A 25355-nucleotide genomic window follows, 5' to 3' on the forward strand; every position below is an offset into this window, starting at 1 on the left:
TTACATAATTGTTAATACAAATAAAATATATATAAAGAAGAGGAGTCATGTAGGGCTTAGAGCATATCAGCTTCAAATTTCCATCAGGGTAAAGGGTTCTGCAATTTCCACTTTAATGGAAACCTACAGAGATTCAGAACATATTGACTTGCAAATAAAGTTGAAATACATAAAACATGGAGAAGCTTTCTCTTGCCTTGGTTAAAATGACCTTTCTTTCTTTCTTTTTTCTTTCTATTTAAGTTTTATGGCATAGAATCAAGATGTAAAACCAAAAAAAAATATTATAATTTAAAGTCTTTCAGATCAGTTAAGGCAGTCACTGTTCCCTCAGCTGGGGCATATTTTCATCACAGAAAAAGAAGTGTATGTGGACATGTGTGTATGCACACATGCACATATATATCCTTACATTTACCAGCCAAAGGAGTCCTGTTTTCACTTAGCTTTTCTTAAATGCCCTGGAGTGTGCTAGATATGTTTTATGTAAAATATAAAGATTTAGTAAAGATTTTTTTTTCTATTTGACTTTGACTGATGGAATTAATTTTCTTTAATTCAGATCTATTCTCTGATGGCCTAAATTACAATGTATTTAGATTTGTTTCTAGCCGATAAACAGTAAGCTGACATGCAATAAGCTGTTTTGTTGGTTTTATCTTTGTTTTTGGTATCTTCATTGGGCACTGCAGAAAGTTCTAGTTTGATATTTGTGATTTTGTTATTGCTTAAATTAACCTTGGACAGGTAGTTGCAATTGAAAACCATCCTATACTCAAAAATCATGTCTTTCCTGCTTAGAATTCTCCTTTTCTACCTGTGAGATGCTGTGATTTCTTATGAGTCTTCTCTTTTTCCTCTGTCTTTGGAAAAGTTTGAATGTATGTCTGTTCAAATATATATATATATTTGTACACACACAGTAAAGCTAAAAAAATAGATCTCATAAATTTATCAGCTCATGGGAAAGAATACAGAAACACTTAATTTGGAGACAAGTTTCTTGGCATAGATGCTCTTTTATGGTTTTTATCTATTCTGCTTATTTTGTTAATGCAGGAAACTAGGTCTCTGCGGAAGTTCATAAGCCACTGCTGTTCCTTCTCAATGAAATTAATTGGTGTCCCAACTTATCCTCTGGGGGCAATTATGAAATCGACCATAACAGTCATTTCATTTTGTCTCTGTTTTGGGATGACTGTTACCTGTGAAGGACTCTGGTGAATATGATCAGAAGCCCTTCTAGCCCTGTACCCTCTGTCTCGGGCAGTGTCCTGCAGCGCAGTTCCCAGAGATGTGGGCAGCACAGAGATGCTTGCCACGAGGTTATCTGTCTGCTTCCTCTGCAGCTGAGGTCTTCCAAACTGTGATCTTTCTGAATCCTTGCTTTCTTGTCACCCTTGTTGGACTCCTTACCCATAAAATTGGAAGGAGCTTTTCACAAAATTTCTCATAACTGGTAAATTTGTTAAATTAATTATGCATAGAATGCAATTGTTTCCATTAAATTCCCTTTTTGTCCCCCTTAAGTCTTTTTAAGTAATAATTTCATTCGGTTCATTTTATTTCTTGCTTTAAGAGACGTTATTAATCTGCTCATTAGCATGTTATCTTTCTCAGAAAGGTAGTAATACTATGCTAGCCACAGCTTTTTCTTCACTGAGTATTATAAATTTACAATTAAAAATTCTATTAGTTATATGGTCCACCAAACTGATTTCCTGTAGTGTATTAACATTAGTAAGCAAGATTCTGAATGAGACACAACAGTGTTTGTGTTATGTCCTCAGGTCTGCATAAACCCATCATCTCTAACAAAAATGTAGAAGTACAGCTGCAAAAAATGCAGCTGCCTGAATTGTGTTATCTGGCCTTTCCCACTGTAGCGATTGTCATTCTGCTAGACAAAGAAAAGCCAAAGAAAGTAGTATATATAATGTTTTTCTAGGTGACACCAGTGGCTTTCATAGGAAGAAAAAAACCCTTTGAGTTCATCAAAGCTGCATAACTACGTGCTAGCTACAAACAGCTCAAAGGACAGTCTTTCAAATACTCTATAAAATACTGCTTGCATTGGCACACTTTTAACAAAACAATCATGATTTCTTAATACAGATGTGTCTCATTATTATTCAAAACCTATTTTTTTTGTCTGTTCCAGCCTCAGAGTTGTTCAGGCCCTTGTTTTGCTCCTCATGAGTAGCCAGCTGTACACAGCAGTGTGACTGGTCTGCATGCCACAGCCACAGGGCTGGCTGGGTTACAGTGTGGTGACACTGCCATTGCCTGTCAGGGTGGCTTTCCTTCTCCTCCTCCTCCTCCTCTTCCTCCTGTGCCTTCCAGTACAGAGCTCCCCTCTCCTTGCTGGGCCCCCGACACTGCTGAGCTCTCCTACCAGCACCACAAGCACAAAGGTCAAAGTCTGTCCTGCTCCCAACAGGCATGTGGGGAAAAGACCCTTTCCTGCTTTGTCCCCTGTCTATTGGGATGTGGGTTTCCCTGGGATTTTTGCTTTAATTGCTAGACATGATGCTGAAAGTGAGGGGAAAGGAGAGATACAGTGGCATGTGAAGGAAGCCCAGGAGCAGCCAGGGCCACCTTGGTGCACTTCTGTTCCTCCATGCTCATATGGGACAGAAAAGAGCACCTGTCCAAAAAGTGGCGTGGTAGCAGGAAGGCAGCAAAGAGAAGGCTTCTTTCCTCTGTGATGCTGTAGCTGGCTGAGTTAAAAGATGGTTGGGAAAAGTCCTTAAATGGAAATCTCAGGCATGGAACTTGCTTTTCCTGCCAGAAATCTGGCTGAAGTAGAGTGTTTTGTTGTGGAGAATGCTGAAGTTGTGGTGAGCCCAGATGTCACAGTCACTTCTCCCTGTTTGGAGTCTGTCTTCAGACCTTGGTAGGGATGCTGTAGGCCAGCAAGTTACAGAGGAAGAACCTGTTGGAAGGCCACAGGATGTAGGGCATAGCCCCAAGCCAATGCACTGTCACTGCCTTCCCTTCAACTGTGGGCTTCTGAAGACGAGTTCTCTCTTCTGAGCCCTGGAAACCGAGCTGCTGTGCAGATGGTACCACTTGTACAAAAATCACAGCCAAAAGCTCCTCCTCTCCAGAGACCCTTGGCTGTGGAGAGGGGCAGCAATGACTCACCCTTGACTATTAGCAAATACAATGGGTTTGGCAAAAAAAAAGGATCCCATTACCCAAAGAAATTGTTCTGGTTTGGAGTTTGATCTTCAATCTGTGGGCTTTCTTTTTTCTACAATTTTTTAAACCTGTGTTTCTGCCTTGTTGATGTGTGCTGCGGGCCCAAAAGCAAGAAGAGCTGGAAAGCTGCTGGGGCAGCCAAGAGCTGTGTGTGGTGGGTGGCATTGAGACAACACTGCTGCTGTTTCTTGATTATAAATGGTCAGTAGCTCAGCTTGCTTTTGGAATCTGAGAGGAAAAGATGAATGTAGCCAGGAAATGTAGCAAGAGGTTGTGCAAGTCTCCCTGGGGTAGGCAAATGGGGAGTTTGTGCTCTTGCCTGGAAGAATATCTGTGTTCCAAGAGTGGGCTCATCCAAGGAGCAGCAGGACATTGCTGAGGCTCCCCAGCCTTCTCACCTGCAATGGCAGCTAAAATCACAGTGGGCAGAGGCCAGATGAAGACTTCGTGCAGCGTCCCTCTTGCCCATGAACTTGCACCATATCCCAGAAACATCAGAGAGCTCAGGAATCCTGAGGTCTCTCTGTCTCATTGTGTACATGCCTGTTTACCAGCCTGGTCTAGTCTAAACACCAGGAAAAGGCCAAGGGCACATGAAGTCTGATAAGACCATTTGATGAGTTACCAATGCTATTCTCTCCATGAAAACAATAGAAATTTTTTGAAGAGCATCTGTTCCCTTCAGCTCCTTGCTTGCCTCTTGCTATGGCCTGTCTGGTCTTTATCCTGCTGGATAACACAGCTCCAGTGTAACAGGGTATTTCATTGCTCATGGTCTTCCCTCATTCTGATTTACTTTTATCACAGGCTAAAGCTTGTAAACCTTTGACTCCTGTTTACAAATAGACAGACGGGATAATATTAGCAAATATAAACAGTCTTCTCCATGAAAGTCCTATTTTAAACACAGATTTGTAAAGACCAATTTTACTTCTATCATCTGCAACTAGTTAAAATTTCGATTGTTTTTTTTTCTTAAAAAGGATTTGGATAGTAAGCATGAGGTATATTAAAACTAATATAAACTGTAGACTTTTATTAAGAGTTTAGAAAAGACTCTGGGTTATCTGCCTCAAAATAGTGCTAAAAAAGCAATGGTGCTTTCAGTTCTCATAGGTGATTTTCTTTTCTTCTTTTAAACTCTGCAATATATTTTTCTAACATTTATGCACAAACTTTTGTTTGTTTATCTTCAAATAATTGGTTAGATGAATTCCAGATCTTTAGTTTACATTTTAATTAATCTGGAATCAGTCAGTTTATTTTTATTTGGCCCAAGCTGGAATAAGGAGTTATATAAACTAAGGTTATAGTCAGTCCCTTGCTGCAAAAACCTGTGTACCAATTTAAAATGTAACTATCCCTCTTTAGCTTGTTGCTGCCGTTCTGCAGGGGCTCCATAGTTTGTAGGTTTGCCACTTCCATCGACTGTTTAACCCATCTGACATTGCACTAAATCATCAGCACTCTTTGCTGTCCAGTACTCTTGTGTAGGGGAAAGAGCGAGCCAGAAGGGTAAGGGAAGGCTTCCACGTGGTAAATGACTGACGAGGCCTGGTGCAATGTAGCCCATCCTCGTTGGATGGAGCTCGTTGGACCCAGCAGAATCAGCTGTCTGAGCTCTGGGCTTTGCACAGCTGCAGGCACACGTTCCCCCACTGCCCCTTCTGCAGATGTGCCACCGTGAGCAGGGATCTCAGGTGGCAACTTCATAAAGCACCCCACCAGATGTATATACAGGATTCACCAGATGTATTTGTCAAAAGTTTAGGATTTTGGCATGGCTGATACATCATCCCTTCCTTTTGACCACTTTGCAACCTGGGCAGGTGAAAACGATTTTTATCCATTGTTGTTGCCTGTTAGGTGAATGGGAGCCAAAGAGCTAAAAGTGTCCAGATGGGTGCTTGTGCTGGTCTAATTAAATCAGCTTTGAAACATCTCTTTAGGCTGTGGACAGATGTTCTGTTTGTGGAGAGCTGTGCCAGATGAAGATTACAAGCCACACTGCTGGAGGTTATTGCCCTCTGTGCCAGCTCTGCTGGCACAGCCATCCCAGATCCTCTTCAGCTTAAACAGGGTGCAGACATGCGCTTAGGGGTGGTGACAGGAGAGGTCACTACCTGCCTGCCCACACTGGCCTCCTGGACACAGTCAGCCCTGCTGAGTGCTCCAAATGCATCTCCTGCCCTCTTTCAGTCAAAATTAGTCCAGTGGGAATAACAGAGCTCTTGTTGCTCTGGTTCATTGTGTCTGTCAGGGGGTGGGGAGCCCGAACTAGCCAGGGGACAGTGTGAGAGCACAGGGGACAAGCTGGGGTTGGCACAGCTGGATCTGGAGCAGGCCACCTATTTGCAGCTTTCCTATGCTGGGGTGGGAACAGGAACCTGTCCCGCTGCTGCTCATGGTGTGTGGCCTCTGGATGAGGAGTTTTGGAGAATGGCAGGGACTCAATGTCTTTGGCATTTACCAAGGTCTTGGCATTGGCTTGAGCTAGGGCTGTGAGGATGCTAAAGCATTCCAATCCAAACAGGGAAGCTTCTCTCATCAAGCTGTTATATTTTTACCAAACGTGTTAATGTGTGTACAGACAAAGTATGAAACAATGTTGACCAAGTCTGGTGAGCTGCTTAGCTTCACTGGGCCAAAACTATCTCAGCAGATAGTATTGGACTTTCTATGTAACACGAAGGTCAGCTGTGACAAATAAACTCATTTTGCTCATTGCTTTTTGTATCTTAAACTCTATCTGCATTAGGAACTATCATATTTATTCTCATTACTATTCTCTGGTAAAATGTGTGAGATTAAAAGTAACTTAAATCCCTTAAAAAATGTGTCTTCCACTAAAATGTAGGACAAAATGTCTCTGTTGCTTATGGTGCTGTCTGGCTGTCTGGCTTTCCTTAACTCTTGAAGGCAGTTTTTAATTAAGCACATATGATGCAGTCCTTCCTCACTACCTTTGCAATAGAATTACTTCTTTTGATGGTGCTTTTAAAGATCCTGGCTATATGTAGAAATCAGTCCCTATCTGTGTTTTTTGAGAAATTAATAAAAAAGATGGCTGAAAATAACCCCAGGTCTATGTCCCATCCCTGAGTCCTCTCTGAGAATTGCTTTTCCTCCCTGAAGGTGTCCAGCTCAGTGGAGCAGCCAGCTCCCTTCTCCAAGGCACCTGGCTGTGTCCTCTTCAGGGAACAAATTAGTAATATTCTGTGTATGTTGGTTGGTACCTCAGTCCCCACAGTTTCCTTTCCACTCTCCAAGCAGTGAGGAAAATGTTCCCTATTCCACAGAAACACAGTGTATACGTAAACTGAGAGCAGTCCTGAGAATACCCATTTACTTATCTCTTTTTACAGATCACTTCTTACTGCAGCTTTCCAGAGTTTTAGCAGCTCACAATCATCCAAGTGAAACAGCAGCAATAGGAGCAGCAAAAGAAAAAGAGGCACAAGCAGCCCTAAGCAGGCCAGGGGCTGTCAGAGCAGGGGCAGGATTTGCTGTGGCACTGGTGCTGGGTGGCACATTGGGGCAGAGCCTGGCATCTGATTTTCTGCAACCACTAGATGGCACAAAAAATGCTGCTGTAGCATCAGCTTGTTCCTGGAAAATTACTTAAGCATCAGGCTCATGCTGCAGGATTCTTATGGGGATTCTTATGTCCCTTTAATTCAAAGGCACATTTTAATATTTCTCTTAGATGCAAGAATGTATTGGTTGGAGTCATCCTGTTGAGTAGAAATTAATCTTAACAGTAAAATTCAGCTTCAAATATCAAGCACTGCTGGAGTCAGTGCCATTCACAGGTGGAGGGTAACACAGCAGAAGAGGAGGAGAAGGGAGGTTGCTCTGCTAATTGCATTACAGGACCAGGCACTAAGAAAAATCATCAGTTCTCGTCCTAGTGCTGATAGCAATTCTCTTTTTAGCTTTGGGCAAATCACGTAATCCATTTCTCTATTGCCATATGGAGGGCAATGATTTCCTGCCCTGCAGTAGTAGCAGAGGAGTTAATTAATACTCACAAAATGCAAACAGACAGAAGAAAAACACAACTATTGTAAGCTACTTGCAAGGCAGAGATGTCCCGGTCTGTCTATCCTGCACCATCCCGCTATTGCTGAGACACTGTGATGGTTATAATATGATGCTAGATAAACATTAAACATAATGAAAGAAATACTTTGTTTTTGTTGTGTTTGCAGTGTAATGGATATTCAGTGGAAATTTCATAATGGAAATTTCATGTTGAGTGAAAACAGCCTTGCCGCTGCTCCCCAAAGCCCTCTCTGAGTCAAAGAAACAGCCTGATGCTGAGGGATGGTGATTTGCATGACCTGGCCCACACCCACAGTCCAGCTTGCCTCCAGCTGAGGGAAGAAAGCTTTGGTGCAGTCTCTGGTTTGGTTGTTAATTTATGATTAAAGCTCTGAGTTACTTGGAGTACTTTGCAGCAGCTGTGAAAGGTAACCAGCTCTGTGACAGGAGCTGGTTCTGGGCTTCTCAGCACAAGAGACACATGCAGCTCCTGAGACACGTCCAGAGGAAGGAAACAAAGATGACTAAGGTATTGGAGCATCTCTCTTATGAGGAAAGGCTGAGGGAGCTGGGCCTGTTCAGCCTTGAGAAGAAGTGACTGAGAGGGGACCTCATCAATGTCTGTCAGAATCTGAAGGGAGGGTGGCAGGAGGATGGAGCCAGGCTCTGCTCAGTGCTGCCAAGCAATAGGAAAAGAAAAAATGGGAAGAAACTAATGCCCAAGAAATTCCACCTGGATATGAGGAAGAATTTCTGCACTGTGCAAGTGATCGAGTGCCAGAACAGATTGCCCAGAGAGGTTGTGGTGTCTCCTTCTCAAAGTAGTCTGGACACAATCCTGAATAATGTGCTCTAGGGAATCCTGGCTAGGCAGAGGGGTTGGACTGGAGGACCTCCCTTCCAACCTTACCCATTCTGTGATTGTGTAACATATCCTGTACATCCTCAGGATCAAGATCTTTGATGACTTTACCAGTGGAATAACCAATTTGATCATGATGGCTTCTGACAGCCCAGGCCATAAACTAAGACATTTCTGAACACTATTAGGAGCTAAGTGAAAAGCATAAGGATCCCATTGAAAATCATTAGCAACTGGGAAAATCTCACCACAGCAGTTGATATGACTGTTATACTCATGAGATAACATATTTCCTTTTCTCGTTATTGAGTGTAGTGGATATGGATACCTAAGGAGAGACAAAGGGTTTTACAGGGTATACAGGGAACTACTTTTCACCATTTAGAAATAAAGGGTTTAAAGGTTCAGATAAGGACAGTATTGAAAAAAAGAGAATTTGGCAGGATGTCCCTGAGAATGAACAAAGAACAATTATATTCAAGCATACTTCATGCACTGATTTCACTGCCAATGAAAAGAGACTGACCGTGTCTTCCCATAATCACAGAGGGTATTTATGGCATAAATGTAATTTTGGTTTATCTGAAACTGAGTTTTATCAGCTGTCCTTTAGCAAACTGAGAAATCAGGCTGTGAATGAGCGAGATATGAAAACTATCAGACCAATACAAACCCAACAAAACAAATGATTACTGATTGGACTTGAAGAAAACTGAGGAAAACAATTTTTATATAAAAAAAGAAAACACTGAAGTGCTGTAACTGCAGTGCCAAACTGATTTCTAACCACTCACAAGAGTATTGTCTTTGTTTTTCCAGTGATAAATTTAGTTTTTCCGCTTGTCCCCACTGCACATTTTAGTGATGATCTTGGAGATTTTTCAATTTCCATTAAAGATTTTAAACAGTAAATAAAGTGATCTTGGCACCTTTGGAAGAGCTAATGCAGTAGATAGAAGATGTTTCAGATAGGAGGGGTTTATCTGTTTTCTCTCTGAAGCCATACTGTGCTCAGGTGACAGCAAGCAGTCAATGCTCACATTGACACAGCCTCAGCAGCATCCCGGAGTCCTTCACAGGGACCAGCAGATCAAGAGATATTTAATCAGCTTGTTTCCTTGCTGAGCTACTGCTGTGGGACCCCTGTGCCTGGTTCTCCCTGGCTGAGGCTCATTACCCTTTGTAAAGCAGGGGTCATATGGCAGCCCCTGTCCCCTGGAGTGACGAGCCTACGGTGAATGTGCGGGGTCAGCACACACAGTGAAACCTGACAGCCCAGGGCAGGACAGACCTGCGGTGTTCATACACCAGCTGAGTGCTGAGAAGGCCCTTGTTCTTCTGTAGGAGCCTGCTGTGGTAGAGGAGGTGTGGCAGGAGGGAAACAAGGGGCAAGAACAGGCTGATGCTGCCTCGAGGGCTACTGCATGGTCCTTTCATGAGTGGACTGAGGCTGATGCAGACATTTAATTATGCTGTCATTTAATTATCCCCATAGCTGAATCCCCTGGTGTGTAAAAAAACACCTTGAGTTCTAGTTTTGAATGTTGGCATTATAATCATAATCCTTTGGGACCCATGGCTTGCCCTCCCTTGTAGCCAGGTCTTGCTCCCGTTCACCAAGTGAGTACAGTGCTCTCCTCCTGGCCAGAGACTGTGTGAGGCAGACATCATGGAAACCTCAGAAAGTGTTCTACTACCCTAAAAAACTCCCTTTATATAGGAAATATAGTTTCACACCCAGCAACAGTACTGGATTTTAGCTCTTAGCACCGTTTTCTTCCAAATGACTAGTCTTCAGATACTGGGATTTTTTAGTATATTGAAATCTTGGTATGTTGCTACTCCTCTAAATGGATCAAGATGCATCTCAAACAATAATAAAGCAATAGTAAATTATAGATCATTTTAGTTAAAAAAAAAAAATCAAGACGGGATTGAAAGTTAAAGAAATTAAATGAAAGGGAAGGAAAATACCATAAAGAAGCACAAGCACTTGACAAATAGCTATTAGACTTGAGAGATGCCCTTATTCTTGCTGCTCAGGGAATGGGCTTATTTTTCCCACGAAGAACATTCACAATACCTTATTTAGTAATATTTCAAGAAGCTTTTTTAGCATCTGGCATTGAGTGCAGTTGTTGCAATGCTCTGGCAGCATGCTACCCTGTAAAGCTAACACATTAGCATATTACAAAGATGAAAATAAATTGAAGACTCATGAAATCTTCAATGCAAGGTGTAGCTCCTGTTATGTCCAGCTGCAGGGAGGATTCATGCTGCAATACTATTATTCTGCTTTCTACTCCTAAGACTGAGAGCGCAGGCACTTTTCCCCTTTTTTTATTTATTTATTTTTTTTAGGTGAAAGGGTCATCAAGTACACTGCACATTTTGCAATGCATCACAAAGTGGGGGTGGTGATGTGAATCAAGTGATGTATGAGCACCAGTGTGGTTTATAGGATTATGCAAGCTATAAGGACAGAAGCTGACTTGGATCAGATGTGCAGCACTTTATGAATCATCTTTAATGGCATGAGTAGAATTGGATAGAGCCTAATAATAGACCAAGAACATTTTTCTATTTGAGTTTGCCACAAAAATTGCTATGCAACTGATCTTTAAGTGAAACAGTTTTCCTTAACAGTTTTTAAACACCATCCTGGATGGTGTTAACAAGGTCAATACAGAGATCCAATAATTATTATCAACATTTCTTATAACAGGCTAAAATATCCTTGTCATAAAGGAGATGGATAAAATGAATTTTGGTTCATGGCATAATTTTTGGGTGTTATAAATTAATTTTCTTTCAAAACTCTACATGAAATGTTTTCACATACAGTAATGTATTCTGGAGTTAAAAAGACAAGACTCAGAAAGTCTAAGCTGACAGCAAAATACTATGACAAATAAAATGAGAAGTGTGGAATACTTCACGAAGTTCACTAAAGACTTTGCAATTACTGTCCATTTTTATGGCCAGGGTGGTCAACAAATACAGCAATAATCACAGAAGACCAAAAGAGAGTGTATGGAAGCGTGAAGCAAGAAAATGCATTTTTAAATAATCCTCAGTAAATGCCACTGTTATTGAACTCTTAATCAGCATTCAGATAGATTTTAACACACTACATATATTGTCCACATCCATTGGGATGTGAGGTAAAATCAGTGGACTGAGCTATATTCTCATTGGCACTGGTATAAATCCAGAGGAAATCATCAGACTTCATCATGGTCATTTACAGTTTTTGAAGGACTAACCAAATAGATATTGGTCTATATTCCTTGATTCTCTCTTACACTCCTTTGAATAGGAACTACTCATAAAGAAATCAACAAAAACCTATTGCCTGCTGCATCTCCTCTGCTTTTTAATAGGACAAAAATAATGCCACAATGTTTTTCTCATGTACCTTCTTGGTAGACCACCTCAGTGTGAGAATTACAGAGTACTGCCAGCCTCAAGGATCCTAGGAAAAATTCAGCTGGTGGGTCTGGGGAGCAGAGGAAGCATAACTCTGAAATCTGAAGACATCTGCCACCCAAAGGAATACCTGGGGGCGTGGGAAGTAACACCAAAATATTTGATCATGGTCAGCTTGAAAGTAAGGACTGTGATAGAGAAAGATGTGAAAGGAGAAGAAACCCTCATTGGAGGCCTCCAAGAGCCAGGAGCTGGGGTAAATGAAGATTTCAGTGGCAGAAGCAGGACCAATTGTTCAGAATTGCAAAAACCAAGTCCTACCCTGGCCAAGCCCCGTTTCTCTTCCCCCAGTTTCTGCTGTCCAACTTGCACCTAGCTGCGTTTTAGTGTGACAATGCATACAAAGAGAGCAGGCTGGGGACAGCTAAACTCTCCTTCTCCCCACCAGTGAAACACTTGGGAATCTGATGTATAAGTGCTTAGTTTATCTTATTTCACAGTAAACACTCAGCCTTAATTGGGCATCTGTGGAGCAGACTTAGCATTGTCCCGCTGCGTGAGTGGACATGCAGAGGTGCCTAGGAGGAGTGTGGTGGGTAAGACACAGAGGAGGGAAAGCACAGTCCAGATGTGAGTCAGACCCTACAGAAACAGCATGACTGAGCAGCTGCAGGCAGACATGGATCTTTTTATCATGAATTTCCTTACTGTGGATCTGCTCCACTGTCAGCAACAGTCTGGTAATGGCAAAGCAAAGATGCTGTTAAAGCCCAGACCTGGTAGAAGAGCTTTGCATTCCTAAATGATTGAATCAAAAAGCAGAGCATAAGCCCCATAGGCAACAAGCTTGGCACAAGGTTTATTTTTACTGTGTGAATTCAAGCACTGGAATGTCCTGAATTAATTCCAGAAGGGTTAACACTCTTGCACCTTGCAGCCTGGCCAGGCACCCAGTGCTGTGGGTACAGGCTGTATCCTCATTTTCCTTATATTACAGTTACCAAAACAGCCATGTCTTTCTAGCCTTTTTAAGCTCAGCATTCTTTTGGAGCCTTCTTGAATTATTGCTTCCACATCTCTTACCTCTCCTTCCCCTTCCCTGTCTATTCCTGTTCCTAGAAATATTCCTTTTTCCACTGTGGCTGAGACCCTCTGTCACCCAGCTCATAGCACTGACCGGGGCCCCAGCCTGCTGCAAGTGGGTTAATGTGAGCCCAGATGAACAATTTCTTCTTCCAGTGTTCATCACTTGGTTGCTCACTTGGGGAAGCATTGCCTTGCACTACCTTCTGAGACAGAGACACATTTTGTTGCTCAGAGCAGAGCTAAGCAGCTGACAGACACATGAGAAGCCATTGTACTGACAAAAGGCAGCACTGCTGGCAGCTTCCTGGAAGAGTTCAGAGAAAGTGGGAAATGTTAGCAGAAACAAAATTTGTTTACTATAATCTGCTTTTAGCCTCTCTTCTAACAAATGTGATCTTTAACCAAGACTCACTTTAACCAAGATCCCACTTCTGAGCAACCACAGTCACCTCTTCTTCTGCAGCTTCTAAAGCTTTTGCAAGATGGTAGGACAGACTGTGTTGTATTTAATGCTGGGTTTTTTTATGCTCCTTTCTGATGAAAAAACCAAGAGTCCACTACTGGAAAACTCCTTAACTGTTATGACTTTTCCAAGACCCATTGTCACAGCGTTCATTTTTTTCCAGTCAACACCACTTCAGCAAGTGAACAGATAAAGACAAGTCCTGCTGCCCTGTAAACATCCACATTTCTTCTTTGTCTCATGTGTTTTCTCCAAAATGTTTCAGTTCTTTTTCTAAAATTGATTTTGTATCTCCAGCCTAGTCAGTAACTTTTAACAACTTCTATTTGAATAGACAAGATGTTTGAAGAAGGAAAGAAGTATTTGTTCAGGAACCAAGACAAAAACTGAAACAGCTGACTCAAGGGCACAGAGGAGCTTCCTGACAGTGAAAAGCTTGAAAATGGGTACTCACTCTGTAGCTGTACCAAAAAACATTTCCTTTGTTCAGAGAAGCAATAAAACATCACAACTGTGAACTCATCATAACCTCAGTTTAAATTTTAAATGTATGTCTTTTAAAGGAAAAAAAGACACCATATAAGCATCTTCTTTAACCCCTCACTAACCATAGGCACAGTTTGCCTCTCATAAGGAAGCCAGAATTGCCATTTCTGTAGTTCTACTGAGAACCCATTACTCAGCAGCATAACCCCATCTCAGCCACCACCACAGATCTGTAGCAAGCAGGCAAATTTATTCATTAGATTTATCCTATGTTTATTAACAGCCTGGCTCAGAAAAAGAGTCAGTGACAAAAACCATCTGGAATAAACATAATGGAAAACAAACAATGTAATATATTCCGTCACTCCAGCCTAATTGCACTGTTTGGTGCAAATGCAAGTGACAATTTACAAGCCAAACTCTTATTAAAGGGAAAAATGAGCTGTGCAGGGAAGCACAAATCAAAGTAACTAATCAACACAGGCAACACATTCAGGGATTTAAGAGCCAAGGTACGGCAGTCTTTTATTCCTCTTTGTTTTCAATTTGGGAGACCTGCTGTGATGTTGCAGTACATTATACATTATATATCTACTTATGCAACACTGGGGAGAAGCATGCCTCTGACTGTTGTCTAATTTTTCACCAGCCTGTGACTGGTTTGTGTTCAAATAGTTCTTTTCCTATCACTTAAGCTGTGAGCAAGGCACACTGTCCAAGGCACCAGTTTTCTTTTAAGGCAACTCTCCTCTTTTGGCATATAATAAACTCTTGGAATTAATGATAGGGTTAGAAAAGGTTCAAGTTAGCTAAAAGCAATGCCAATTTGATCTAAAACGAGTTCTTATTGAGTGAATTGGTCCAGCAAGAGAAAAAGGAAATTCCCTTCCATGCAAGAATCTGAACAACACATGGCTGCTGTCCATGACCCGTTTCAGCTTCGAAGCTGGAACTGACTCATTAGATACATCTGGTGTCCCCAGGGAAGCAAGAGAAAACCCTGGCAGAAATAAAGAAAAGATGGTAAAAGCCATCTGAAGCAGAAATCAGCCAAACATCCTGTCTGCACTAGAGTATCATCTTCAAGAATGACATGAGGCACCTGCATGAAAACTGAGCCCTCAAAGACGTAACAGTGCTACAATATGTAACACACTGTTAGTTTAGGGAAAACACTCCCACGACCTGGAAAATACCAGCTCAGAGCAGCAGGGAAAAAAATTAAGACCTCATTACTACAAGGGACAACCCTCTAGTATTACAGTGAAATCAGTATGAGTAAGTATGCCCACAGCCCTGACTGCAGAAGTGTGGGTCATAGCTTCCATAAATGGAGCAAGATATGATTTATAAAATCCTGCACTCAACAATTCTCAGTGATGAGATGCTGAAGAAGGTTTTTCCCAGTCTTTTTGTGAGAAAAAAAAAGAAAGTGAGGAAGGGCCTCACTGGGGGAAAAGATGTTGAAAGACCCATATACTGCTTTATCTGCAGCAAGGAGGGAGACCACAGTCATCACCAACCCACATGCAGAGGCTCTTCTCTGGACTTTCACATCCTTCCCTCATCAGCAAGGAGCCAGGATCTTTTCACATTTTGGAAATGGCCCTGTAGCTTGAAGAGAGATTGTCTGGGAAACATTTATCAATGAGAAAGCATTTAATATTTCTCCCTGAACAGATATTTTTCTGGAATAGGGTCTAGTGCTCTGTTTCAGGGTCCAGTAGGCCCTGAAACGTATCTTGTTCTCAACCATAAGATATTCTGAATAAGAAGGCTGATGATGTGCAAACTTTTGTCATAGCTCATGTTTGTGAAAAAATGTCCATATCTTAGTTTCTGCAGCTGCTGTTTTCAGAAAGAAATGTGTATTGTCTCTTTCTCCTTGAAGAGGTGGTATCATAGATATGTCTGCTGTGGGGTGTTTATTTAAGAGACAAGGTGCAAAGTCAGAGAAATACACCCCTGAGAATTCTAGAATTTCAGTACTTCAAAAAAACCAAAAATTTTATTGCCAGCCAACTGTACATCTGTCTCTCCAGAGCACCATTACATCATCTTATTAGCATGCAAATCAAGATGATGTAGCTTTTGCTGACTAATTTCAAATATGATATTTACAGCCTAGATGCACTGTTGGGATGGATGGTCTTTGGCAACACCTTCCAGGCATCTCTGCATGCTGGAATGGTCTTTCATTGACCTGAAACTGTAATTTTTTCAACTAGGAAGATAAATGTGAGGATGACTTTTCCTTCATACACTGAGTTCATGTCTACTCTTAAAAAATATTTTGTTTGAGTTACCTGTCAAGCCCCACAGGTATTGTGTTCATTTATGTCTCTCATCTTCTAACTACTATAATTTAAGCAGAAATCCCCAGAAGTTATAGTTGTTTTTTCCCTCACTTCCACTTAACTTACAGGAATTTAACTAATGTTCAAAAGTGGGTATAAATTGAAGAAGGATGACTCCACATTTGTAGATTAAAAAATTCCAGGTGTATGTGGTGTCTGTCAATAATTATAATGATGAAAGATTTTAATTATTAGATAGTATGGATTCCTGGTCTCTTGTTCTATGACTACTGGTGGCCAGTCTGACCAGAGAACATGAACCTTTTCCTTTCTGAACAAGGAATGGCCATGGATACAGAGCATTTTCTCTAAGGAGAAGAACACAGCTGCCATGGTATGGTAAACACAACAGTCACATAAATTTCCAAATCTTCAGCTTTCTAAGTGGGGATTATTCTGCCCATCTGGGATGCTCACATATTCATTTTGTTGCTCTCTTGTACCCTGAAGAATTTTTATAATCCTCCAGGATTCCCTTTTTCCTCTGAGGAAGGTGATTCAGGGATGTGCTGATGACTGTGCATGTGGGTGGGAGGTTGTTCATGCACTGAGGCAGTGATCTGGGAATGCTGGCAGTGCCCTGTTGTTGCAACCATGTGAAACTAAATCTGGTTCCTGATGGTCACCAAAAAACCCCCAAGCAGTCCCAATACTTTCTTTTGACTCCCTGCACTGTCACCTTTGCCCACGTGCTCCACCACATACCTTCAGTGCTGTCAAGGATCTGAACTACCAGTATGTTCCAAAATCAATTTGTGGTGAGCACTGAAATTTTTCTCAGTGTTTTAAAAGGACTTCACAGGGACAATGTAGCCGAGATACTGAGCTATTTCAAGGAATTATCTATCAACAGTCCCTCAAGGCAGAAACTACTTGCTAGAGCACCAGCTGATAAACAGAAACAGAGATGACATTCAAAGAAAAAATTGGTTTACTTATCACTTGTTCTGCGTCAACATTATTTTTGAAAAAGCTGGATGCAGATCTTGCATGAATGTAATTGCAGATTTCAGGAAATAACTTAAAAGCCACAGAGGAAACCTTACAAATACAATAGAATTAATTCTCTCTGGAATATGAACGCTAGCAGATTTCCCTCTCCTTCCCCCTCTCTCCCTCACTCTTTTCCCCAGCTAAATTTAAGATATGAAGTTTATAAGTTACTTCACCGAAGTTCAGAAATGGGCATTCACTCAAAAATAAGTTGCATGAGCAAACATCAGTTGACAACAAAGGATGGTAGTATTTGTTCCCACAGATTCACAGCAAAAAGTCCATGTTCCCGTTGCAGCCCTCCATTGCAGCAGCTTGCTTAGAGCAGCTTCCAGACTTGCTTTCCATCTGCACACTGGAATGTCACTGCATTGCCTTCTCCCCTGACAAAAGCTTTTCCACTACAGGCATCACAGTACTGCTGACTGCTCTCAGCTCTCCACGCTGGTCATCTGTGGATATTTTGCTGCTTATGGTCCTTTGTGGTCAGTTTTGCTGATTATCTTGTACAACACTTAGACTGAGAGCTCTCTAGCAGGTTTGGAGGGGTTTTTTTTACATCTGAACCTATGGGAAAGCTGCAGGTGCACAGCACCATGGAAAGAATTGAAAGCTGTTTTCATTCCTTCTTTACAAAGAACCTGTTTATCTATGGATGGCCATGGATGGACACATATTTCCAGAATTCAGGAAAACTACCTTCAGTTTACTGCATCTTCACAGACTTTTAGTAAGATCTCAGTTCTCTAGTCATTGAGTCGTGCCTCAATCCTCAGGCCTGTAAGCCTGAGAGGTGGTACTTGGCAAAATAAATGCATATGTGCTGATGTGTTGTACCAGAGCAGTAAGGGATAGAAGGGCTTCACAGAGGGAAAAAAGGTCTTGAGATAGACACCAGAGAAGTCTAAGTCACACATCAGATTGTAACCTCTTTATATTTGGGAAAGCCACTCTCTGAGTTACACTGCTGTCAAGTAGCAAAATACTGCCTCTGGTTTTTGAAGTATTTGAACATTTGCAGTCCTTAAATTATTAGAATTGTCAGAAAGAAAGACAGTCCATCAATCAGAAGCTTTCACAACTCCTTCTCATTTGTATGTAGATTCCTAAACCTGGAAACCTGATATTGTCAAATATACTAAAATAGAACACCTCAATAATTTCCTTTTTTTTTTTTTTTCTTTTCTTTTCTTTTTTTTTTTTTTAAATTTTTTAACTTTACGGTATTACAGTGTTGGATAGAAAAGAGATCTAAAAACTTTCAAAGTGTAACTGGAGAAAATATTTTCTTTTGTCAAGCTACAGATCTGTTAGTCTTCTGTTGTTTTGGGTAATGGCCAGTCCCAGAAGATGTCTGGGCATGGAAACCACCACAAAATGCATAGCATTAGGCAGTAATTAAATGCAAGGCAGTAATTAAAGCATGCCTTAGCCTTGGGCATCAGATTCAAGGGTCATAAGCCTTCATGCTTTGCTTACTTGTGGGTACATGACTTCACTTGTAGCTGCAGAGATGGGAATTAGCTACTGGAACCCAAACACGTGGACAGTTGGGTTCACCAGCTGTGCTGGGGCATTCTGTCCTCATCAGGGCCCTTCTCTAGTCCACAAAGGCTGAACAGTGTTGCTGTGGAGTAAGGAGAGGCTTATTTGAGGAAAACCTGTATTCTGGAAGAAGTTGGCATTGGGAGATTTTGTATCCTGAAGAAGTGAGAAGGAAAAGGTTTCAAGAACTGGAGAAAAAGGGAAAAAAACGAGAGGGACAGAGCATGTCCTGCATCACCACTGAGACCTTGTAGCACCCCCTCAGCACCAGGAGCCTTTCGACAGCGCCATTACTTCTCAAAGATGGGGACAAAAGCTCCAAAGCTTGGTTGAAATGAAGCATTTCTTTTTTTCCAAGTCAGGCTGGTGCAGTAGGTAGAAGCACTGATAACATCCCTTATGTCATTATAATTAATAAAGCCTTTGACAATATGTGGAATAATCCATTCTTATGATCAACTAAGTAAAGTTAAACAGTTCACACATTGTCTCAGGTGATTTCTTTAAAAAACAAACTCTTCAGGACTAAAAATCAGGCAGAGAGGGAGAAAAGAACTTTTTAGAGCAGTAAATTAATATCCAATAGCAAACCATTTGGATGAAATCTGTTTGTATGATTTCTTTGCTTTGAAAGAAAATGAGTTATTTTCTTATTTCAGATCTCTTCTTTCCATTTGTGTCCCCAAATTTATTCCTGATTTAAGACCTTATGTTCTTAGATTCTCCACTCATCAAATTTCATAGCTGTACCTCCTGAAAATGAAAGTTTAGAGTAAGAAAGATCAAAAGATTTTGTTCAGTCGCTTCCATAGGCACTGCATTATTTCCTCTGGGAAATTGTGCAAGAGGAAGATTTCAGCCTGATCTCAGGCTGATACAACAGAATGAAAATGCAATTCACAACTGGGGCAGCTCCTTTGGCTCATTTTACTGCTTGTTCTCTTTAAGCTCAATCAGATTAGAGCATTTCACAGTTTGTTTCAAACTTGAAAACACAAGCTGAATAATTAGATGAAAATATCTCATAACAAATAATCCTGAAAAATATGTGGTTTATTGGTTTGTGAGCTAGGAACTGACATGAAGCATCCAGACATGGATACTTTTCATTTAGTGCATCAGTTCTGCATACTAAGACAGAGTGCATTCCCCATCATAAAATATACTCAAAGTATTTAAAGATGTTCAAATTCAAAGGCAGAACCATCTGCTTATCACTGACATCTGTTGCTTCAAAGCAGAGGACTATATGAAAGGTTCAGAAAGCTTTAGAACACAAAAGATGCATTTGCCAACAGAACACATGCATATACATAAATTGAAAAACTATAATAAACTGCTGCTTTCTCCCTGAAGTGTGGTTGCACCAGCTAGGTATAAAAGAGTTATGTACTGCTAAGGAAACAGCTCCTACCCCTCTCTGTGCTGAAAATTAAACTTTTTCTCATTTTCCAAACACTCTTGAAAAGCAACATCTTCTTCTATCATCAGAGAATTTTGACTTTCCCACCAGCCCCATTCACCTCTGACTTGCTCCTGCCAGTGCACCTTCAAGATGTGATCCGAATTACCCTGAAACTTCTTTCTGCAGAGCCTTTCCCTGTCCTCACTCAGGGAGGTGACTCCCCAGCATCCCTGGAAGCAGCAAACTGCATCTCCCAGGCCTGCAGGTCTGTTCATTTCCTTGCTGTTTTGGCACCCGGGTCTGACTGCCTGGCTGACAGCAAGGAGCGCCTTCCCATGGCCTTCAGAGAACCGTGGGCATCTCCCTTCATGGACAGTGCCCCTCTCCCCCTGCAGATCCTGCATTGCCATGGAAATGAAGGGCAAGAGGAGGGCTGGGAGGTGTGCTAAGGTATTCAGGGCAGCATCCATGTTCTCCTGAGCACCTGAGGCAAGAGGTGATTGCGGCAGCATATCTGCAATAAATAAAGTTGTGTTGTACCTGTGGGTACGTGACAGGGTTGAAGGAGGGAAGGGTTGGAGGGTAGAATTTGCACCTTTCAGACATGTGGGCCTGGAGGAAAGGGCCTATTAAAAGTTATTTGGAACTGGGGAAAAAGTGTGAGCCAAATAGAATGTGCAAAGTCATAAGGATCAGATGCTTTTTGGATAAGGAATGCAAGGGAACTAGAGACTCTCTGAACAGGAAGACACTGAGAATTCTGAGTGCATGAAATTTCTCTCTCAGGGTAGTACCACCTGTACCCAGTCAGTGAATCTAATATAGCTTCCATTTATTTATCACCATGTCTACGTTTTGGCAGCAATCAAAATGGCAGGGAGGAGCTCACTGACAAGAAGAGAAATTCAGCATTTCAAAAGCTCTCTGCCAGGCCTATTGATGCCAAAAAGTATATGAACTACATAGAAAACAAGAAAATATTTCATGACTTTAAGTTACATTTTGAATCTCAGAGAAAGGTGATCCATCCCCTGCTATAAGCTCCAGATAACCATAGAGAAAGTAACAACTTTAAATATGAGCATGAACATTGTTACATTTTATAAATCAATCAACATAGTTCTCTTGTAATTTAATGTTCCTCTTAGTCACATAATCTGTGACTCCTTTAGCCTCATTATAAAGCACATGAAATCTCACAAGACCACAAGTTCAACATGAGGGTTACACACTGCTTTTGGGTTCACTGGCAACACTTTATAAACTTTTTTAATGCTCTTTGTTTTCCTTTGCACAGCTTTTTCATTTCCCTGACAGCTTCTCACTGTCCTTGAAATCAAAATCAGAGAAATCAGAAAGGTCTCTGTGCCGATCACAAACAGAGAACAGAAATGGTCAGCGATCAGAAAAGCAAACAGAGCCTGCCTGAGGCGCCACAGATTCTGCTCTTTACAAGACTCACAAGGAAAACAAGGTAAGATATTTAATTATTGCGCTGACTTACATGCATTATTCAAAGGGACAGCAGGATAGCAATGTTATTAGTATTAGGAAATTCATCTAAAGTTTAGATTATCTCAGAGTTTTTATGAGGCAAGAGAATATACAAAGTTTGCTTCAGCAAAATAAAGCCCTTTACTTACATGGCTTGCAAAACTGCAGCAGCTGGAGCCTCTGGCTTGCACTTTGTGCAAATATTGTCCCTTGTAGCAAGAAAGAAGAGTTAGTAAAGCCTCCTAACTCTGACACTGGAGAGAGCACATAACTCACCAGTGCTTTGGATTGATAAATCCTCCAAAAATGCTCTCAGATGTTTCCTTATCTGTGGTGCGCACTGACAGTAGATCACAAAGCAGAAAGCCCATCTGGTGCTATGAGGAGAGAGTTCTCTCTCTGCTGAATCCAAAGAAAAGGAGTCCTTGACCTCAACAACTAGAATAAATCTACTGCATCTGCTGGCTCTTTTCTGAATGCATATTTGAGCAGTAACATAAGAGTGAGTGACGGGAGCGCAGGAGCTGTGGCATGTGTGCTCTGCACCGGGAGGGCACGACAGCAGTGCTGCTAGCACAGGCACAGCAAAACCAAAACACAATGCTTGGTTTTAGCTTTTAATTCGTTCACATATTTTAAAAATAAAGCAAAGATGACAGGCTTCTCTGTTTCAGTTCCTGGCTCCCAAGTGGCAGCACTCTCAAGCTCTGTCCCCTCTGCTGAGGTTCCTTGCGTTCCAGATGAGGTTGCTGCTGATTTTCTATTTCAAACCTTGATTTTCTGAGAATCTCTCTGTATCCCAGCCAGGAAATGTAACCCCTACTGAAGTTTAGCATTTTGGATATCATAAATGCAATGAATTGCCTGAAAGCAAAATGAGTTTTCAGATTTTTTTTTTTCTCCTTCAAAAGAAAGATCTGTTTGCTATTTTCTTGTCTCTCTTTCTTCCCTTTTGTCTACTTAAACTTACTAAACTTCATAGAAACAAGCATAGCTTTTGCAACAAGTCCTTGGTAGAACAACTAGTGAGACAAAGAAGAAAAGCAAAAAGATATTGTAGCTGAAAATAGGTAAATAAAACATTAAAAAAAAAAAATTCCCTCCTCCATTTTAAAATTACATCTTCAAGACTAAAGACAATAGTTTAAACATAGTCATATAATTCTCAGGAGATAAGGACAGAGGTTTTATGAAGAAGATGAAAAAAGCCATATTAAAGGAGCAGCAAAGATAAGAAAGGAAATCAAAGTCCTCATTCTTTCCATTGTATTCAGTTGCAAAAGAGGGAAAAAGAGAAATAAGCTTACAGTCCAGAATCAAACTTTAAAATATTGTAAATTCAATTTTTGTGGCTTTATGAAATGTAAAGATCAAAGAAACAAACAAAAAAAGCCCTCAAAACTTTTAACAAGCATTTATAGCTTAAGGAAATAATAGTTTTTAATGAAGAATGATCAAATGATCTCTTTAGTTATTCTCTTGTGTGAACAATGGACTTGAAAAATTCCTTACACATTTTATATGTGTTATCAATATTTTTCTTGAACCTGAAGACTTTGGTTCAGTTTTCATTATTGCTTTTTTTTTTTTCCCAGTTTTATTAAGACACTAAAACACAAGTATAACTTCAAAGTTGTTTATTAGTAATTAAATTGTCTTTCTGCATTGTATCTGACTAGCAGCAATGATATATTTTGTTGAATGAGAGAGACCTCAGTTTCAATTTAGTTACCATTTATATCCATTTCCTTTGTTGAACACTGAAACAATAAGTCCACAATAAATTAATTTTGGCTCCTTTCAGCTCTTCCTGTTGTTTTCTCTTTTCCCTTCTCCACTAACAGTTTCAAAATATGAGGCACTATCAAACCATATATCTTGAATTTTGAATTATTTGCCTTTTTTTTTTGTTCGTTTGAATTTAAATACATGTTTAAAATCTCTTTCTTTATTGCTCAGCCATGCTGAGGTGAGCCTGTTGTCAGCTGCCGTGCTGGACCTCTTCCTCTGCTGCTAAACCATCGGCAAGGACACGTTTTTCTCCCTCTCTCCCAGCTCAACTTTTCTATTTTTAGAAAATAGCTGGCATTTTTGACTTTCAGTTTTATTTTATGATGTTGGAGACCTTGTGACCTGGTGTGTAGGAGCAAGGCTTGGCACAGAGACTGCTCGCACACACCCATGTTGCAGGCAGCAGTCCTGCGAGTGGGGCGTATCGGGATTCTGTCCAGCTTTCTGTCCGTAACTATAAGAGGCTAAACTTCAAAAACTGCCTGGGACCTATGACCTGCTGCTCTGTGAAGTGTTTTGAGACAAGCAGAATATATACCTAACTTCTGAGGGCTGAACTGGGTTGAATTTAGTAGGGACATCTAAACCACAGTACTAATTTGAACACCATTTAATTACTCCCAGTGTTTCTGCCACAGGGATTTGGATTTTGACTAAGGAAGCAACAAGCCATTGGGCAGTGCACTTGCAGCCCCCAGGAATGGATGATGTCATTTATCCCCAGCCCAATTTAGCCTCACCACAACTGTGTAAGCGCTGCAAGCCTCTGGGTGCTTCATTCTACTGTGTGCGATGTTGCCTCACAACTGGAGGCAGCTGGTCACTGCAAATGTCATTTGCCTTACTGGATATTATTGTAGATACATTCACAGATGCTCATGCAGAGTTAAGAAAACAGTTCTCAACATAAGGGTCACAGTTACAACTGCAATTGTGAATGTGAGCATGGAAGCCTGGCCAGGACCCCATGAGCTGTAACGCAGATACAAAAAGTACGAGGCTTGTAGGGTGAAGTCTGTGTCATGATCAACCACATCAAAAATGTAAGAATATTTTTTCTTTCTTTTTTTCCCCCCAGAGGAAGTGTAGATCCTAATATATAAATTAATGTCTTATGTTTCTCATTTATCTTTCCATCCAGGAGATTGGCTGGGTGGTGGTGTCTGCAGGCTGTGAGAGCTGCTCTGCTGGCATGGCACTACAGTTATCTCTGAGACTCTGAGAAAGCAGGTCCCCAGCTGTGATGTGACACAGTCTACTAAATGGCTTTGATCAGACTTTGGAAATTGTCTGCTTTTACTCACTGCTTTAAAAAAACCCCAACAATGTATATAACCCAGTAGCTATTATTTCCAATCTAAGTGCACAGGGCTTTTACAAAGCCCACACTTTATTATTTCATAAGAGATGCCACATAGAGAGTCCATAGGAACCACATGGCTTAATTTTGCTATTTCATTTAACGGCTGAGCAAGAAGGACTGAAACACTGATGCAGTGGTGATGCAAGATGAAATGGCAGGTAAATGTGAACTAGAGAGCATATTCCCCACCATGGTAAACTTTCATTACCTTTAGGTAGTTTATCTGGAGATGAACCTGCGTTGCTTGGCTCCATGGAGGCCCACTTCTACCTAAAGCCACTGATATTATTCCTAGGATGAGCCTGGGGCCACAAGTACCAAAGTGCTTTTGGTGGAGGCATCAAGCTGCCCTGAGCTGGTTGAGTCCATGGCTTGATCAGTCCCTGATGGAGGCAGGCTGTGTCCTGCAGCACTGCTTTGGCTGTGTGCACGCTGGTCCCCAGTGGTCCAAGAGGATGTAATTGCAGAGGCGCAGCATCAGAACAGAGTCATGGGGTAATTTGGAATGGAAGGGATGTTTTAAGTTCATCTCATCCAACATCTGCTTAAAGCAGGTCTAATCAGCTGGCAGCTACCTCTTCAGTGATAACTCCATTGTTCAGAGGTTTCCATTCCATACAGTACACCTGCCCCCCATTACCTCCAAGAGCAAGATGACTCAGTGATTATGATCCAGAGGGATTTTGCATCTTTTATCCCAGGAAATTACAAACGTGTGGTTATTGCCATAGCTGATCACCCAGTTGTTTGATTATGCTTATTTGTCATGGAAGCCAAAACATTGGATCTCATTTTACAGATGTGGACATAGCGCACAAGGATGATATTTGCCA

At 41.2% G+C, this 25355-nt stretch overlaps 1 protein-coding gene across 5 annotated transcripts in view; it reads right to left on the reverse strand.

Annotated features, from left to right (window-relative positions):
• Nucleotides 1-25355, reverse strand: part of C1QTNF7 (C1q and TNF related 7) — a 50741-nt gene that overhangs the window by 14058 nt on the left and 11328 nt on the right. For 4 of the 5 annotated variants that reach the window (XM_058838053.1, XM_058838052.1, XM_058838054.1 and 1 more), the window contains exon 1: nt 21518-21753. The exons of the other annotated variant lie outside the window; for it this stretch is intronic. The gene's annotated coding sequence lies outside the window, so the exon portion shown is untranslated. Of the gene's footprint in view, nt 1-21517; nt 21754-25355 lie in introns of those variants that run through there. 5 annotated transcript variants of the gene reach the window in all.

The sequence above is a fragment of the Poecile atricapillus genome, chromosome 4 (genome assembly GCF_030490865.1).
Source record: "Poecile atricapillus isolate bPoeAtr1 chromosome 4, bPoeAtr1.hap1, whole genome shotgun sequence".
Classification (NCBI taxonomy): domain Eukaryota; kingdom Metazoa; phylum Chordata; class Aves; order Passeriformes; family Paridae; genus Poecile; species Poecile atricapillus.